The 19522-nt window shown below is 37.8% G+C and overlaps 2 protein-coding genes across 6 annotated transcripts in view; one reads left to right on the top strand and one right to left on the bottom strand.

The window, feature by feature from the left end:
• Nucleotides 1-17201, bottom strand: part of LOC145347974 (angiopoietin-related protein 1-like) — a 71810-nt gene extending 54609 nt beyond the window's left edge. For 2 of the 3 annotated variants that reach the window (XR_013887884.1, XM_080196006.1), the window contains exon 1: nt 16818-17201. The gene's annotated coding sequence lies outside the window, so the exon portion shown is untranslated. Of the gene's footprint in view, nt 1-9654; nt 9841-16817 lie in introns of all 3 variants that reach the window. The other variant, XM_080196007.1, reaches the window with a different exon arrangement.
• ralgps2 (Ral GEF with PH domain and SH3 binding motif 2) overlaps nt 1-19522 on the top strand; it is a 359688-nt gene that overhangs the window by 195796 nt on the left and 144370 nt on the right. The window lies entirely within an intron of this gene.

Below are 19522 nucleotides of genomic sequence, written 5' to 3'. Positions count from 1 at the left end.
TTTTTGAATCTGTTATGTGATGGTGAGAAGGGAATTCACTACAGCAGTGGCTTTTTTTTGCATCTTTTCAAATTTGTTCAAGGTATTTTAGATTTTTATTCTCAATCTGGACCTAAGCTTTGCTGAAAAAAAATTTATGTGAACAATGCACACCATTATTCATCTATAAATCAGCCAGCTGCTAGTTGATGTGCAGCATTCCAACTTTGTGGGAGTAGGATGTTCTGCACAATCCTCCTGTGATTTTCATGATGTTGCAGCATTTGCATATTAATTTTCCATTAAATTCAACACAAAGCTAAGTAATTAAATAACAAAAGTATCCTTCCAACCATGTAGTAATTATTAATAACTCCCAACCAAGTTCTGTGACTCACAAACTAGGCAATTATGTGCAGTCTCATTCCTTCAGATTTGTTCATTTCAGGAAATCTTATAAATGTAAGATTTCAAATTTCCAAATTTATTAAACTTCTCCTTTGTCTTTTCCTCTTCCACCATAATTTTGCTTTCCCTCTGTTTCTCTTTCTTTTTTGATTCTGACATTGAATTCACCCACTTTAATTCACTTTCCTTTTCTGTCATTCCTCTTGTTTATTTCTCAAACCTAAAATCTTATTGATTAAAAGCATATACTGTTTGACAGTTTGTTCACCAAGATTGTAGCTGTCTTGTTGGCCTCATACGCTGTTATCAGCTCACACAGCAACTAGTAAGGGGGAGAAAAGCTTAATAAGTGTACACTAATTCTAATTAACATGGACCACCATGAGATGTGAAGTCTGCCCCCTAATGTATTCTGGTTGAGAGCACTGATGGCTGGACATGAATATCATCTTCTCTATTTTAAATATTAGTCATCTTCTTCCTTTTCCCTAATCTATAAGCTGGTTAGAATCACAACACATGATTAGAAATCAAGTGAACTCTCCTCATATTGTGTTTGATATATAGGATTTGATTTTAAATGACACCTTAAACTATGTTTATTTCCAGATCTAATTGTGGTATTTAATATTGCAATGATTGGGAATGACTTTATAAGTGGACTCTTCAACTTTTAATACAAGTTCACCTTTCCCAAATTGACTAATTATCCTGGCCAGATAAGAAATACAACGAACTGATATTAACTGTTGTTGCATGTTTCAGGTAATGTTGTCAGAAGGCCTGCTATGCACAGTGGGTTTTCCGATACGTTATTTGGATTTGCGTCCAAAGTTGATGATCAAGTCATCAAATATTCTGCAAAAATAGAAAGTAGTTATAAGTGAACAGCCTTAGAGATGAAGTATCAGTGTTGTCCAATGTCTCTAATGGTGGTTAGGTAGTGCTTCCTCCTTATTATTCCTGGCATGTATTCTGACTCTAACTCTGCCATGGTATGGAGTTGGCAAGCCAAGATTTCCTACTTCAATAGAAGGAGGGAAGGACAATTTGAGGAAAGCAGTGAGCAGGGCTGCTTTTTGTGATCTCTGGCAAGTAGCTGCAAAGAAGTATGGGTGGGAAGTTAAGAACAGGTTTTCAAAATGTCCTTTCAGTCTTGGCGTAAGGAGATTCCTTGAAAGGAAAGAGGCAAAAAAAAATCAGATTCTGAAAAATGTGTATTATGGGTTCACTTTATAAGTTTCCATTGTGTGTCTTGGCTTATAATATGTTTTTAAAATAAAATATTTTAAGATGAAATGCCAGCATTTTTAATAAACTTGGAAAATACGTGCTCAGTATTATTTAGCGTTGGTCAAGAGGGGAAAGGGTGCTTTAAATTTAGCTAAGTGTGTCTTTTTATCTAGGAGGTGGAAATGCCTTCACTATTAATAAGATTATTTGTACTGAAGTAACTGGATTTAATTATTCACTTGAAACTCTTGGTAAGTGTTCAGAGATTTATAAATGTATTATTTTAAAAGAATGCAAAGGATTCCTTCAAAGACCACCACTGTTTCATTCCACGAACTGAAGACCAACAATAATTAAAGAGATCGCCTTCGAGACAACCTACTGTAGAATAGTGGAATGACCTTCTTAAAGATGCTTGCGCAATTTTTTATTTCATGGTGTTTTCCAGACCTATTCCATTGTTCATTAATCAGCACAAAAAGCCCTGTGACACAAATTTGATGTAACCTATCACAGATTTGTATCTATCTATAAAGAGTAACAAACTTATATTTGTACTCCGCCTTTCACCACCACAGTATGTCCTGAAGTACTTTACAGCCACTGAAGTACTTTGAACTGTAGTCACTGTTGTAATGTAGAAAGCATGGAAACCATTTTGCATGCACCAAACCTCCATCAATTGCAATGAGATAAATGGCCAGATACTCTGCTTTTTCAGTGTTGCTATTTGAGGGATAAACATTGAAAATGTTGCGGGGAGCTCTGCTCATCTTCCTTGAGTAGTACCATGAAAAGCTTTACATCCAGTGAAGAGGGCACATTGTCTTATAGATGAATATCCATTTACCAAATTAAGCAGCAGAAGACATTCAGATAATTCACAACTGTTTTATGTGATACTATAGTTCAGTATATACACTGGTTTCCTCTCTTTCTGGATCTTCTCCCTGTTCAGCATCTCCCAAATGCTGAAAAACCTAGTGTTAAGTACAAGCATCAATGAGCATCATCTGCTCTCAATTCACCCCGAAGCAAGACCTAGTTTACTGTTAAAGGGACCTGCATTTTTAACTTTGTCACAGATGGCATCCCTGACAGTGCAACACCCTGTCAAAAATGACATCACTGACAATGCAACACCCCCTTAGTACTGCCTAATGTCACCTACATCATTGATTTAAGTGTCTGCAATGAGACTTGATCCCAGGGCCTTCATACTCAAGCAGAAGTGCGACTACTAAACCAAGGCTCATACTATTAGGTTAATTTCTACTTTAAACACACTATAGTTTGTAATCTGAGAACAGGCATGATGATGGTGACAATACCAAATTCTTATTGGGCTAAAAAAAAACCCTAATGTCATATCAAATGACATTGAGTCAATGAGACATTACATTGACCTTAGTTGGAGTGAAAATAAGATTTGTTTTTTTATGGACAATTGAGACCATTTATTTCTCATAATTTTTAATTAACTTACTCTTTGTAACTAAGTTGCAAACAGTTACAGAAAAATGGGCCATACGGGCTATGTACACTCACCCTGTTGCTCCAGTGGGAAACCAAAATCAGTTTTGTGATTGTATTGTAAATATTTTGAATGAGCTACCAACACTCAGTCAGCACACATAGGCAGCTCACCATTGCAGGATATTGGGGAACTTCATTTGGAACTAAGCTATTCATTGCATCTTATAGAAGCGTGTGGGTCTTAAAGTTTATCGTGTGACCAGAAGGAGCTTTCATGCTTAATCCCTGCTTCACTTTGACATATCTTTTGGAGCTATGTTACGAGTTGTGTTTCAGTGTTCCTGTGGAATCGCTGTTAAAAGCTGCTCAACATTTGGTAGCAACCCGTCGAGCCCACACTCAGTTCATTGGTATGTGAAAATAGCATCAGAGTCCTACAACTAGACTAAGACTCGCATTTTATTACTTTGATTAAATTCCCACCTCTGTTGCCTCTGAGCAATATTGGATAGTTTGAAGCCTGCTTTAAAATCACACCAGTGTGCCCTCTGCAGCCAAGGAGCAGGCATTGTTTTCCTCTTCAAGACTGAACTCCCAACTGCAATGTTGGGAGTTCACTTCAAGGTTGAACTCCCAACAAGAACAGGCAATATTTGAAAATTCCTAAAGTGCCCTCAAGATATTTGTCTGCCTCTGAGAAGGCACAGGATGAATGAGAAAGGGAGTTTCAGCCGCCGTCAATTCCCTTCTCTTCCTCATTCCCCTGTTTGCATATTAAGTGCAGTGATCCAAACAGAATTTCTTCTCAGCACAAGATCACATTAAGAATTTTTGGCAAAAGGATTTGTTTGTAGCAAAATTATTGAAACTACTCTTTTTGAAAACATAGTTGGAACTGTTTAACTTGCATCAACTCCTAATAATTTCCAATGAAATGTGCTTTAGGCATTGCATTTCAATCTAAAATCAGATGAGCAAAATCCATAATTCTCAAAGTACAGTTACCAGATGGAGATTAGTGCTAAACATTTGTCTTTGAGTACATTGTTGTCTTAAGAAACGGAAAATTCAGTGTAGATTTTACTCTTAGTGAAAATATATTGCTCTTATTCTCATAAACCTAAGCTGTCGTGGTATTTATTTCGAGTGAAGGGAATGATTTTTTTTCCCTTGTACAATCTCATGCTTAAGCCATTTTATGAACAGCTGTCTGTCTCATTAAAGAATATTTATGGAGGGAGGAAGGGACAATCTTTTTTGCTATAAATTTGGAAAATGTTCTAGGTTGTTTAAATCATCAAAATTTTCCTTGCTGCTTAGTCATTATTGACTACCAAATATACTGCTGTAATAAATAAATTAAATCATGTTTATCACAGTTTTTTTTCAGAAACCACGAAAGACATGATCCTGTATGTATAATCATTAGTAATGGAGCTAGTACCTCACCAGTCAATGAAATTTTTAAAATTATGAGAGCAGAGTTTTTTTTAGAAAGCCTGGAAACGTCAGGATATTTAAAATCTGAATTTTCAAAAGCAATTTTTGTGCTTTTGAATATCATAATGCATTGAATTAAAGGAGAAAGACAGAAACTGGAATTTTCCTGTCACTCCCGCCAGCAGAATCTTCCAGTCCCACTGATGGCAAATCCCTGCTGCAGATTTTCCAGCAATGGAGGGTGCATACAATGGGAGACCCCCGTTAGCAATGCAGGACCAGAAGAAGATGCTGTTGACAGTGGCAAAACCAGAAGAGTCCATCACTGGCCAATTGTTGGGTGGGGAAGGAGGAGGGGGGGCGGTGGTCTGTGGACAATCAGCAAAAATGATTGGTAGGATGGAATACATCCTAAGAAGCATATCTTGACATTCCTCATACCACAAATAACTTTTGAAAATTATTGAAATTTTTCACATGTATGCAGTGTGCCAATTCTGCGCTACAAAGCTCCATAACATAACTGACCAGTTTTGGTGCCTTAGTATGAGTTAAGGAAAGAATATTGGCTTGGCTGTGGCCAGAACTACTTATTACAAATATTGCCATGGATCTTAACTATTGCATTAAACTATTGGAATTGGCAGTTCGAGCTTTAATTTTGAATCTTACCTAAAGGCCAGTGATAATGTAGTACTGCAATGTAATGCAAGTTTATATTTTAAGCTCAAGCATGCCTCAACACTAAAAGTGAGTGTGCTACCAATTGACTCAAATGGATGCATTTTTCAGAATTTCACTATATTAAAGAGGCACTGATGACAGCACTGTGATTCTTGATAAGAAAATTTTAAAACCGTGTAATTAATATTTCCTAGTTATTCTGATATTCTGCCATCAAAATTAAAGTTAATGGCCGTGTTTTTCCTTTGCTCACTTTCATAATGGTCGAGCAGCTCACTACTATTTTTCTGATGTTTTTCCTGCCATCAAGTTCTTGTTTTTCTTCCAATTGGATAAAATTCGAGTTTGCCACCACCAGTGCTGTTCAATGCCTGTAACCGCAACAGCTTTGATATTATTCATTCCCGTTTCTTGAAGGTGACTCCCTTACTGCTAAGATTACCTTCAATCCAAAGTTAAACATTGCCTAATAAAGTCTAAGATTACCACAAAATGCTGCCCCCTCAGAAGCATTAAATGTGTTTGGTACATAACCACAATTCTAATCCAGTTTTCAAATGTTCATTTCTCACGTCTTTTTAACAATGGACCTGAGTTTCCCCTGATATCTAAGTGAGTAAGAACATAACTGAGTGTAGTACCGAACTATACGGTTCAGAGGCACCAGGCTGGATTCTTGGTTGATCTCCAAGTTCTTAATAAAAAGAGAAAGAAAGAACTTGCATTTATACAACATATTTGACTTTGGAATATCCCAAAGTGCTTCACAGCTAATCATTCATAAAATATAAGAAACAACCATTCTTTGGGAAAAATTACAATGAACAATGTCCACATGATCAGTTTTAGTGGTTTTGGTTGAGGAATGCAATTTGGTCGCAAGACCAGGAGAACTCTTCTGGTCTACTCAAAAAGCAAGAGAGAATTGCACCCATTTTTGGACAGGCTCTCAGATGCAATTATATGGCATTTAGTGCAAAAAAGAAGCAAAGTGTGATTCACACTAGTACTGGGAATGGAAGGAGTCTGTTCTCTCTGGGAAACTAGCTGCTGACTGTGAGGGACACTATTGTGCATGCACCTTGATCTCTCAATGTTCTCTGTACAAGTATACACAGATCTGTCTTTACCCCCATCCTGCCTGGATATCCATGAGACCATTGGACATAGAAGCAGAATTAGACCACTCGGCCCATCAAGCTTTGCCATTCAATCAAGGCTGATATTTTTCTCATCCCCATTCTTCTGCATTTTCTCCCCTGATCCCCTTATTAATCAGGAACCTATCTATCTCTGTCTTAAAGATAGTCAATGACCTGACCTCTACAGCTTTCAGCAGCAAAGAATTCCTCAGATTCACTATTCTATGGCTGAAGAAATTCCTCCTCATACTCTGTTTTAAAGGATCATCCCTTTAGCCTGAGGTTGTACCCTCTGGTTCTAGTTTTTCCTACTCGTGGAAACATCCTCTCCATGTCCACTCTATCCGGCCCCCGCAGTCTCCTGTAAATTTCAATAAGATCCCCCCTTTTCCTTCTAAGCTCCAACAAGTACAGACCCAAGATCCTCAGTTGTTCCTCAGACGACAAGCTCTTCATTCCAGGGATCATTCTTGTGAACCTCCTCTAGACCCTTTCCAAAGCCAGCACATCCTTCCTTAGATATGGGGTCCAAAGCTGCTCACAATACTCCAAATGGGGTCTGACCAGAGCCTTTTACAACCTCAGAAGTATATCTCTGCTCTGTACTCTAGCCCTCTTGACATGAATGCTAACATTACATTTGCCTTCCCAACAGCTGACTGAACCTGCACATCAACCTCAAGAAAATCTTGAACAAGGACTCCCAAGTCCCTTTGTGTTTCTGATTCCCAAATCATTTTCCCATTTAGAATATAGCCTATACCTCCATTCCTCCTTCCAAAGTGCATAACCTCACACTTTTCCACATTGTATTCCATCTGCCACCTCTTTGCCCACTCTCCAAACCAATCCATGTCCTTCTGCAGCCCTTCTGCTTCCTCAATACTATCTGTTCCATTACATATCTTTTGTATCATCTGCAAATTTAGCAAGTGTCTTCAGTTCCTTTCTCCAGATCATTAATTTATATTGTGAAAAGTTGTGATCCCAGCACTGACCCTGAGGCACACACTAAGTCACCGGCTGCCATCCTGAAAAAGACCTCTTTATCTTCTGCCAGTCAGCCAATCCTCTATCCAAGCCAAGGTCTTACCCTTAACACCATGGGCACTTAACTTATTTAACAGTCTCCTTTGGGGCACGTTGTCAAAGACCTTGTACAAATCTAAATAAATCACATCCACTGGTTCTCCTTTATCTAACTTTCTTGTTACCTCCTCAAAGAACTCTGACAGATTTGTCAGACTTGACCTCCCCTTGACAAAGCTGTGTTGACTCAATCCCTCTTTATCATGCACTTGCAAGTGCTCTGCGATGTCATTTTTAATAATGGACTCTGAAATCTTGCCAATGACCGAAGTCAGGCTAATCGGCCTATAATTTCCCATCTGCTGCCGCCCTCCTTTCTTAAACATTAGCTACTTTCTAGTCCCCTGCCTCCAGTGATTCCTGAAAGATCACCACCAATGCCTCCACAATTTTCTCAGCTATCTCTTTTAGAACCCTGGACTCACTAATTGTATTAAAATAAGAATTTAAGTATTAAAATATTAAAATCTTCTTGGGTGCGAGGCTGATCACATTGGCAATCCAGGGCTAGTAAGATCACAAAAGGTGAGAAACCGGGCACGAACCCTGATTTTTCATCTCTTTCGTGAACTTAACAGCTGGCCACGTGGCAAGCTGGTTAAGATCTCCCACAATGTGTTTGGCAGTGATTTTAGATCATTCACTCATCATTTAATAAGAACTCTTGTTTAAACATGCCACAGTAAATAAATTACTAAGGGTCTGACAATTTAGCTATTTTGTGACTGACATTAAAAGTTGCCAAAGAAAAATGACCAAAACAATGGATTTCCTTGGAATTTTTTGCAGCTATCTTGCTTAATAAGAACATAAGAAATAGGAGCAGGAGTAGGCCATCTAGCCCTTCGAGCCTCCCCCGCCATTCAATAAGATCATGGCTGATCTGAAGTGGATCAGTTCCACTTTCCCGCTTTCTCCCCATAACCCTTAATTCCCTTGTCTATCAAAAACCTATCTACCCGTGAATTAAATATATTTAGCGAGGTAGCCTCCACCACTTCAACGGGCAGAGAATTCCAGAGATTCACCAGCCTTTGAGTGAAGAAGTTCCTCCTCAACTCTCATCTGAACTGCCCCCCCCTTATCTTGAGGCTGCTATCCTTTCTAAGCGGGAAGAATCTCTCTACCTCTACCCTATCCATCCCTTTCATTATCTTATACGTCTCTATAAGATCTATAAATCTATAAAGATCTTTCTATATAAGATCTATAAATTTGCTTACAATACAGTTAACATGAAACTTTGTTGTAAAATCATCTGAAAATACCATTTGCAATTCTCTAAACAAGAAGTTTAACATGCTACCAAACCTCTGCTACTCTTGAATCAATTGCAAACTGCTTAGCATTAGATTGACAGACTTGCACTGTCAAGCCGGCTGGAAATTTTATCCAAGTGTCGTCTCAAGTAAAAAATGTATGTATATTTTTACATTAACAGTTTCTGGAAGTTTTTTTAAATAACGATTCACTTCTCCAGCCAATTCCTACTCCATCCACTTCAATTAAGTGCAGCGGGGAAAATCCAATTTGTGTAAGAATGTGACCCTACTTATTTTACGTCCTTGCCCTTACCCTCTATATTTCTTAAATAAATACATTTAAATTCATTCTGATTATACAATTTTAAAAGTTTTTAGAACCTGAGTTGCTTAAGACAATGAAAAGGATATCAATGAGGAAACCCATGCTACACTACCATTTCTATTTCTGCTGTTGCATATTGCAATCATGACCTACATTGAATCGTCAGTTCTGTAATGTTGCTATTTCTGTTCAGTATTCACATTGCAATGTGTTACAATGATGTCCATTTTGTTTTGCAAATTTGACTACAATGCTTATTGTTTTTTAATGGGATATTACTGAGGAGAGCACAAGCAAAGAAGCAGTATAAGATATTTATTCATTTTAGCTGCAACCTATGTTTAATTAGATCTTCTCTTTTAAGCTCATTGTTCTATTAAGTCCTATGAAGAGAGTATCCAATCAAGCATCCGTGACAAACATTAAAAATTATTGCTTTGCTCAGAGAAATATGACTACATTGGCAGCTTCCAGTAAATTTTTAGCTCCTCCTCTTGTATGATTGAGGTGAGTAGAAACTCAAAGTGGGCGATCTTACGGGATTGTCACGCAGGTCAATGGGTATGGTGAGCCAGTAAGATTGTGTGAAAAAATCAGGTCATGCCCCTTTTCTCACCTCTCGCACTCTTAGCGATCCTGGAATTCTGGCATGATCAGCCTTGTACCTGGGAAGAGCGTGAGGCTGATTTAGACATTAAAATCCTCATTTGCACAGAATTAGTGAGTCTGGGACTCAATTTCACACTTAATTGTCTGCTGTGGAAATTTCAAAAAGCAGATTGATCATGATGATCCATGAAATCTATGGAATAAATAGATTATTAATAATAGTATAATAATTATTATATTATTGTATATAATATTATATATAATATTTTTAAAAATATATTTTATATATTTTATAATATATATTTTTTTAATTTTCCAGTTCTAAAGCTGAATTAAAACTTCTAATTATTTATCCATGAGCTATTTCTGTTGTTGGTTTTACAGTAAAATGAGAACATAAAACAATCAATAATGAAATTGGGTCCTGAGATTCAACATTTTAGGATGCCAAAAATGTTCATTTCTGAAAAGTTATTCTTAAAGTAATAAATTGAATGGTCAGATTTTACCACAACTCAACTAGTGCTCAGAAACTATTTAACTGCTTTGAATGTTGCAAATGCAGTTGAAACAGATGAATGTACTGTAATAATGAATAGATGCATTTGTGATTAACAGATTTAATAGTGATTAGCTGTGCAGTCACATTGTGATCTTGTAATGTTTGTAATGAGAACTAACTTTTTTCCTTCATAAATTAGCAAAACAAATGTTAACATGGGACATCACTTGGTTGTGATGCTGATACTAAAAAAAAAGTTTCAGACCTCAGCCCCATTATCACAGCTAGGCAGTAGGCAGTCACTAAACACTTCCCTTGAAATAGGTGAAATTCACAACAGGCTGAATTTTATTGTTTTCAAAACGAGAAATGTTTTGTAACCTATACTTCTAAGACTTTGAAAAAAATGCAATATACTTGTATCTTCTATCTTTGCATGTTCTGTGCGGCTTAGATTGCAACACGTACACTTAATTGGCTAAGGTACTTTCGCAGAAAATCACAATCTAATCCAAAGGAATGTTTTTGGGGATGATCTTACCAAGAAAATTCTAAGTACCAAACAAGTGTGAAATCGGGAGACTTTCAGATCCGGTTTTTCGGCAAGGTCAAAAATGAAATTCTATGGCATTTAGTGCAACAAAAAAGGCACAATTTGATTCCTGCCAGTGAGGGGAGAGGGGCAGGGCCTAAGCTTGCCAGAAAGCTGGATTTTCACACTAGATGGCGCAATTGCGCATTCACAGATCTGTCAATCACTTCCTCCTATCTGCTTCCCACTTTCCTGGATATCATGCACCTCTCTCCCTCACTCCTGACCTCGTGGGAAACTTCAATGGCCTCCGGTCCTACTGGTAAGGCCACCATGTCCCCCTTGACGGGGATCATAACGTGATCCTCTTACTGGCTCACCATACCCGATCCTCTTACTGGCTCACCATACCCATTGACATGCGTGATAAGCTCATAAGATCGCCCACTTTGAGGTTCTGCTAATCTTAATCGTATAAGGGAAGGAGCTAAAAATTTACTGTAAGCTGCCAATGTAGTCATATTTCTCTGAGCAAAGCAATAATTTTTAATGTTTATCACAGATGCTTGATTGGATACTTTCTTCGTAGGACTTAATAGAACAATGACATTAAAAGAGACAGATCTAATTAAACATAGGTTGCGGCTAAAATGAATGAATATCTTGCTGGTTGTATGTTGTCTGAGAAATGCCATGGGAAATAAGCTTGTATTAAAAAATGATTACATTTAATTGAATTTCTGTCAGGTAACTTTTAACCAGCTCATAGCTAAGGCAAATCATGCCAACAGGGCGCTACACAGCTTTGCTTTGAGAATGCAAATCAGAGGCTTTAAAAAATAAACTATGTCTCAGTGACTGAATAACATTCATATACCTAAGATGTGAGCATGTTATGTCTAAACCCACTAGTCTCCAATGTTTATTCATCAGAGATTATTACTTTTTTTTACTTTTTCCCATTCCTTTCACTACGTTTATTGCGGCTGCAGCTTTTGTACTGTACCAGACTAGCAACCTTGTAATTTGAATTTTCGCCATGACAAGTGGTGAAACTGTAATTTGTTTATTTGGACAGTTGTGGGCTTGCAGAAGGTGAACATGAAAGCTACCAAATTGTCACAAAACCCAACTGGTGGATTCATGTCCTTCAAGAGAGGGAACCTACAACCGCCTACTTTTGGTCTACACAGAATTTCATTCACAGAATTATATATTTGATCCTTAATGTTCATTGTAAATGGAATAGATTCTAAAACTGTTGTTGCCAAAACATCCCAAGAGCCAAAAAAGATACTTTATCAGCAGAAAAACATCAAAATACTTGTGTTGTTCAGAAAAAAGGTTTGATCAATTTCTAAACAAAATGTCTATGTTTTCCTTCAATTTTATTTAAAATCAAATACTGTTGGTGCTTCAGTCAAAGCATCGTCTACAGACCATAAATACGTGTTACATGGAAAATTGATTACTTTGGTTGTGCAGTTCCTGTAAGTTAGGAGACTGGCCTATGTTACTTGTAATAACAGACTAGTTTGTTGGCCAGGCAATTCACACCTGTATTTTATTAACTAGAAAATGTAATCTGAAGGAGGAGTACTTCAGGCAGCATGATGTCACCACACAAACCAGTAAAATATTTAATGTCTGTTAAATCAGCAAGTTGTGCCATTTTGATGTATTCGTATGTTTGATCAGCTGGCAGAAAATTGATATTACTAAATGGCCTCCTGCTCTGTAGGGATTCTGTGATTCAATTTCTGTAATAATTTGGGCATAGTCTGAAAGAATAAGTGTATACTAATCCCTCTTATCATCCACATGCTGCCCACTGGCAGCATTATCCAAAAACAATGAGTTCAGACATCTGTTGCACATTGACCTCACCCAACACTTTGTTTCCACTTACTCCATGTTATCAGACTGTTTGTCTAGCATACAATCCTTGTTGAACAATAGTTTCCTATAGATGAAAATTAGGAAGACAGAAGCTATTGAATCCAGGCTCCATCGCAGGATGCGCCTTGCATGCAGTTCTACTCCCCTTGCTGCCCATTGACACAAATTGAACCAGATTGTTCAAAATCAGAGCCTTAGTTCATCCTGTACTGAGTTTACAACTTAAAATACTCTTATCATAAACATCACCTATTTCCACAAAATTACTGTGGATGCTGGAGTCTGAAACTAAATGCTGGAAAATCTCAACAGGCCTGCAGAGAAAGGTCATCCAGACAGCAGATGTTAACTTTATTCTCACTCCACAGGTGCTGTCAGACCTGCTGAGATAATCTATTTCCACCCCTGTTACATTGACTACCTCTGCCTATCCTTAAACCTATCTTGTATTGAAACAGTAGTCATCTCTCAGCTTGACTATTCCATTATCCTTACAGCTGATCCCCATTTTCCACCTCGAGAAACTTCAGCTCATCAAAAACTCTTCTGCATATCCTGACCCATTTCAAGCTCCATTAACCCATTACCCCTATATTCACTACATTATTTCACGTTCCTCCAATCAATCCTAAGATTTGAAAGTGGCATCCCCTTGTTTAGTCTCTCCTTATTTCTGATAAATTCTCTAAAATTTGCCTCTTATGCAGTCTTTACTTGCTTTGCCTCTCTCACCATTAATACCTGTGTTTTTAGCCATTTAAACTACTACACACTCTGGAATTTCCTCCGTGAACCTCTTTCATTCTTGTAAGAACCCTATTTAAACACGCCTCTTTGACCATATTTTCATTGATCTCTACTAATATCATCTTAATTGACTTGGGTTTTTTTTGTCTTAATGCACATCTGTGAGGTGCCATGGAATGTCTTAGTGTGTGAGAGAGTCAGTTTTTTTTTCCCAGTTTCAGGATACTTACTCACCTTGGGGTGAAGGTGAACCCAAGAGACTACATGTGCTCACGCACTCATACTTTGTCACTCACACAAGCACATACGCAAACACATCATACACTCAAACTCTCACACACGCACAGACATACTCCCACCTCTCCCTGCACAGCAGCTGCGTTTCCCTGCCCAGCAGCCACCGTCCATTACTGCCCAGCAACCGCTTTCTCCCTTCTCAGTAACTACTTGCCCCCGCCTGGCAGCCATTCGCTTCTACTTGCCCAGTGACTACTCCTTTCCCCTTGCAGGGTAGTTGTTCTCAGCCCTTGGGTAACAGATCCTTTCACCCTTGTTCGATAGTTGGTCTCTCCTCACCTCAGTTTTACTCCTTATTCTCAAACTATGACCCTAGCTCTGGACTCCCCACCATTGGGAACATTCTTTCTGAATCTACCCTGTTTAATCCTGTTAGAATTTTTAAAATTTCTGTGAGATCCCCCTTCACTCTTCTAAACTCCAGTGAATATAATCCTAGCTGATTTAGTCTCTCCACAGATGACAGACCTGCCATCCCAAGAATCAGCCTGGTAAACCTTCATTGTACTGCCCCTATAGCAAGGACATCCATCCTCAGATAAGGACACCAAAACGGCACACAATACTCAATTGCAGCAAAACTTCCCTATCCTTATCAAATCCCCTTGCCAAAAAGGCCAACATGCCATTTATCTTCTTTACTGCCTGCTGTACCTGTGTGCTTGCTTTCAGTGACTGATGCACGAGGACTCCAAGGTCTCATTGAGTATCTATCTCTCTCAATTTACACCCATTCAAGTAATAATCTCTCTTTCTATTATTGCCACAAAAGTGGATAACCTCGCATATATCCACATTGTACTGCATTTCCATGCAAATGCCCACACACTGAGCCTGTCCAAATCACGCTGAAGCGTTTCTGCATCATCCTCACAGCTCACCCTCCCATCCAACTTTGTATCATCTGCAAATTTGGAGATAATACATTCAGTTCCCTCTTCCAGATCATTAATGTATAATGTGAACAGTTGGAGTCCTAGCACAGATCTCTGCAGAACCCCCCTAGTCACTGACTGCCAATCAGAAAAAGACCCATTTATGCCAACTCTTTGTTTCCTCTCTGCTAACCAACTTTCTGTCCATCTGAAGACATTATCTGCAATCCCATGTGCTTTAACTTTACATAGCTATAATTCTGTCTTTAAGCAATGCTATGAGGATGGATGATGTAATAGAAGAACCATTAAATGAGGCCAGATGGGTTGAACTGAAAAACTACAAAGGAACTGTCACACGGAGATGGAAGACCAAATATGTAGGCAAACTTCTAATAAATGCAAAAATTAAAGAATAGTGAGAGTGGGTGATTTCACCAAACCTCAAATAAACTTGGATAGAGTTAGTGTGAAAGGCAGAGTGGGAGCAGTATTCCTAAAATGCATTCAGGGAAACCTGAACTTTAGCCGGTACATAGCAAGCCAACAAGGGTGCTTCTGGACTTAGTTTTAAGCAATCAGCTGAGGACCATTTTGGTGAAAGTGATCATCATCTGGTTAAATTTAGAATATTTATCGGAAAGGAAAAATATAGACCAGGAATAATAATTCTCAATTGGGGAAATGTAAAGTTGTATTAAATTATGAGGGGTTTAGGTAAAGAAGGGATTCCTGGTTGAGAGATCCATAACCAGGGGCATGGATTTGGGATAGGAGACTTGGAGAGGAACACTGTACATGTTTTGATATTTGCTTTATCCAGAGTTGATTATTTAAGTATTTTCACAGGCAATGCTAAAGAAAATAAGTAAATGAAATGTTGGTGATTCTGGAGAGTGATCGCCCACAGCGAGTATTCAATGCTCACAATACATGACCACTACTCCCCCACCCTTAACTCAGATGAATTACTGATATTGTGCTGCTTATTATTCTGAAGCACACATTTCAAACCACAATCCAATTAAGTTGTAACACGGGCTACAGTGTTAAGTTTTTCTTATTCCTGAAGCTCTTAGTAGTTATTTTTTAGAATTAGCAAAGGAAGAAGTGTAAAAAGAATCTGGAAGAATGGTACCATCTTCCAAATGTTTACTTTTTAAAACAACCCCTGTAAGGAGCTCCCCCACAGTCCTGAGCACTAATGCCAGCAGCGCTAGTCATTATCTCATAAAAACATGACTCCTTTTGGTGGGTATTGCGATGACCTTGATTAACCATTGTCAACATATTCTATTTCATAGGTGTATTAATTGAGGGTTTATAATTGCTATTATTCATGTGTAACCATTGAAATTGATATTACTCGAGATACATTCTAAATTCTACAATATTATTATGCATACTTACTAAGTACTGCTGAAACTGCCCATGCTCTGTAATTTAATATTAATTGAAAATTGTACTATCTGCAGGAGACACCATATTACGTAAGCACTATTTAAACATTAACAGCCAATTGAACCAATGCTTCAACATTTAAAGCTACCGAGGTGAAATTTTAGCCTTCTCATGTTCCCATGGCAGTTGACAAAGCTGGCTGTGATTTGAGCTATAATTTAATTTAATATTCAAAACCTTGGCTCCAAACCAAGGGGTAGAACATTGATCCTGATGTGGACTAAAACAACTAATTTTAGTGCTCAAGCAGGAGGAGGGTTTATTATTCTGTTACCTAAATTTGTTCTGTCTCACAATTTTTATCAATTTGAGAAATGTGATTTTAAAAAATTGCAACCGTATACAATATGGAGTTCTTTTTACTGATATTAGTATGTTGAACATGAGAAGAATGAAGATTTTCTGAAGACTTGATGAATATATTAACAGCATTAAACAAGTTTAGGCAAAGTAATACTGGGATACTGGGATTTAGTATGAATTTCCTCTGTAAGTCAGATACTGCTACCTGTGAATCTTGCATGTTGCCTATAAATGGAAAATAATAAACTTCTGTCTCATTTAAACTACTTCATGTTAAATCAAAGGACCCATTTCAGAAAACAGCAGATAAATGAAATGTAATACCTTCATTTGCTCGTTCTTTAAGTCAAAAAGTTACTCCAAATGAATTTTCTGATGAGCAAGAATATAATCTGAACTAATTGGTATTATCAGTCAACTGGAGGATTGCATTATTGTTTCATGTTATACTTCAATTCATGCGCAATAAAATAAATCTTAAACTGGATAAACAAAGCAAGTCTCATGTGAACATCAAAAAGAAAGCTCACTTAACTTTCATGCATTATACAAACCTGATTCCTTTCTTGTGTATGTCTTGCAGTAAAGCTCCAAGGTCAGGTAAAAAGATTCCAAGTTAAATGCACTTCTATTTGTGATAATATCACATGAATATCTGAAGCAATAAATGGATTAATGAATGTCCCATGTTGTTAAAGATCCATAAGCATTGTATTCTGACAAAGCTGTCTGCATACAGTGACTTGCAGTAGTAAGTCTGAAGGAATGTGCTGCTCTCTGCCAGACTTGAAACTCCAGGTTCTGCTTTCAGTTAACAAAAGATCATGCGACTCTTTGCTGTTGCTGATGCCACTGTCTGTGCTATTTTTACTGCTTCAGGGCCAGACTGTTGGATGGTGGGTGTGCAGTTGGTATACACAGAATCTCAACATAAGGCAGACTGGCAGTCTCCTTAAAAACACAAGCCTGAAGTTTGTGGGATCAGCCCACCTATGATGTCATGGCAGTTAGAACTAATCAAGTGAGACGTTTCCTTACTCCTCCCAGGATATAATTCTGGGTTCTTGGTGAAACTAGATGAACTAGTGATAAAGTTCTGTATTGTTTAGAAACTCACAGTGGATGTGAACCAAAGGAATGTGTCGATGCTTATGCCATATATTTTCAATATTAAAATTCACTTCATCCTCTTAAAAGCAAACCCAAATGTGGGAAATCAGAACACATGGTTCATATCTGATGCCTTTCAAATAATACTTATGGCCTAGAATATGAATTGCTCACGTAAACTGACCAGAGCACCAATAAAGTAGCTTCATGGCCAAAGTTCTCATGTGATCATCTATAATTTTCCCTTATTATTTCTGGTAATCAGTTTTTGGACTTTGTTTATAAAATTGCAAATTTTTGTTTTAAATTCAGTTTAAGCATCATTATGTGTTGATTATGTTGTGTGCAGTCTGCAATATCTCAAAATCTTTGTGCGTTGGAGATGCAAGATGCAGAATAATCTCCTCTCAAGCATTTTGTGTGCTTTAAAAACAATTAATTCCCTCAGTGTCTTATTCACATTTGTTTCTGACTATTGAATGTTGTTTTCTTGTAATCTTCAACATGAATCCACACCTATCCAATCCACCTCTACAAAATGTTTGAGGCTGAATTCCTTTCTTCTGGGTGTGATTCAAACTGGGCAAAACTGACCTGCATCTCTGAATCTGACCCAAACAATAACCCTGGGTTAAATGTCCTTTACTATACACAGTGGCCTCCTACCCGAACTTCCAATTCTCCTCAGTACATGTGAAAACAAGAATCCTGACAAACACAGCAATAGGTTCATTGCCGCTGCACCTGAAGAGACCCAACAGTCAAGTAAAGTGGCAGAAGAGCCCCAATAATTGACTAGAACTCTTGTTGCAGGCCTCAGTTGAGACCTTAACCTTTAGTAAGCTGAGGACTGGTTATGCACCACGGGAAGCAGAGACCTCTATCCAGATGTGGCTTTGTTTGATAATCTTTGGGTTGCTGCTTAATGTGTCTTGAGGCATGCTTCAACCTTGAACATGGTAGCCATGGAAAGTGGGGCAGGTGTTCATTAAAGTGCTAGGGATGGTGCCATGCTTTGCCCACTCCCTGGCCACAATTTGTACTTGGGTGAGAAAGGAAAAGCTAGCCATCGATTCAAGCGTAGAAAAGGAAAAGGAAATGTAACTAAGAAAGGTGAATCAGCTTTGACCTCATCACAAAATTTTCCTTCAGTTTCTCCTGGTGTTCTACCGAATTTTGATCAGGATTGTGAAAGATAATCTAGCTCTTAATTTTACATATAAAATAGATAAATGTTGTAGATATGGCGTAGAACATGCAACAGGATTAATATAGGGATTCAGTTTCAAAGTTGAAATAAACATTGGCATGAAAATTTACCAGGAAGATGCATCTTCTGTAAACCACTAATTCAACAGTGTTACTGTAGGCATTTTTTTAATGCAGGATATGGATGCCATTTCTGCACCAGTCCAACCTCTTGACTGTGCAAACATGAAGAATACAATTCTTCCTAGCATCCATATAGAGGTTTATTAACCGAACTAGAAATACTTTGTTTTGATAGCAGTTATCAGAACTTAGTTGTATTTCCTTCCTTTTTTTTAACCAGTACGTTTTACCCACATCAATTTGTGACCAATAACATGTCCTCTCATTCGCTTTCTTAAAATAAATCTTTCTAATTTTATATCAATTTCTTCAACTTCATACCTTTGTCAAACAATGGGGTCCCTTACAAAAATCGTCTCACTGAAATGTAGACATTTTACGAGGCTTTAACCAAACTTCCTCTCCTTCGGTCCTGGGTTCCTTTTGCAAACTGACATGAGGAACTGCCTCTGTGAATTCAGGCTCCAGAATACAATTGTGAACTTATGTCAAATAGCACCAACATGTGGAATGTAGTTTTTAAATGTAGATGTGCAATTAATGGCTTGTTGTACAGCTCAGCAATTGCACTATAACAGTGTTATCCTCAAGACAAATGATGTAAGCAGATTCTAACAACCCAGACAGTGTGCCATAAAATGAAGTCCCTGGCTCTCACATCTGTGGGAAATTTGGACAAAAGGTCTCCCTATTTAGCATAAATTGCTCTAACTTTAATATTTTTTTCTGTTCTGTTTGTCTTTGATTCTTCAGTTTATAGTTTTATTTTTGTTATTACTGTGGATTTTAAAAGCATTATGGATGCAATTTTTTTTGT

The sequence above is a fragment of the Carcharhinus amblyrhynchos genome, chromosome 9 (assembly GCF_965287045.1).
Source record: "Carcharhinus amblyrhynchos chromosome 9, sCarAmb.v2.hapA, whole genome shotgun sequence".
In the NCBI taxonomy this organism is placed as follows: domain Eukaryota; kingdom Metazoa; phylum Chordata; class Chondrichthyes; order Carcharhiniformes; family Carcharhinidae; genus Carcharhinus; species Carcharhinus amblyrhynchos.
The sequence above is the reverse complement of the archived record's forward strand: the minus strand, read 5'-3'. Positions and strand labels throughout refer to the sequence as shown.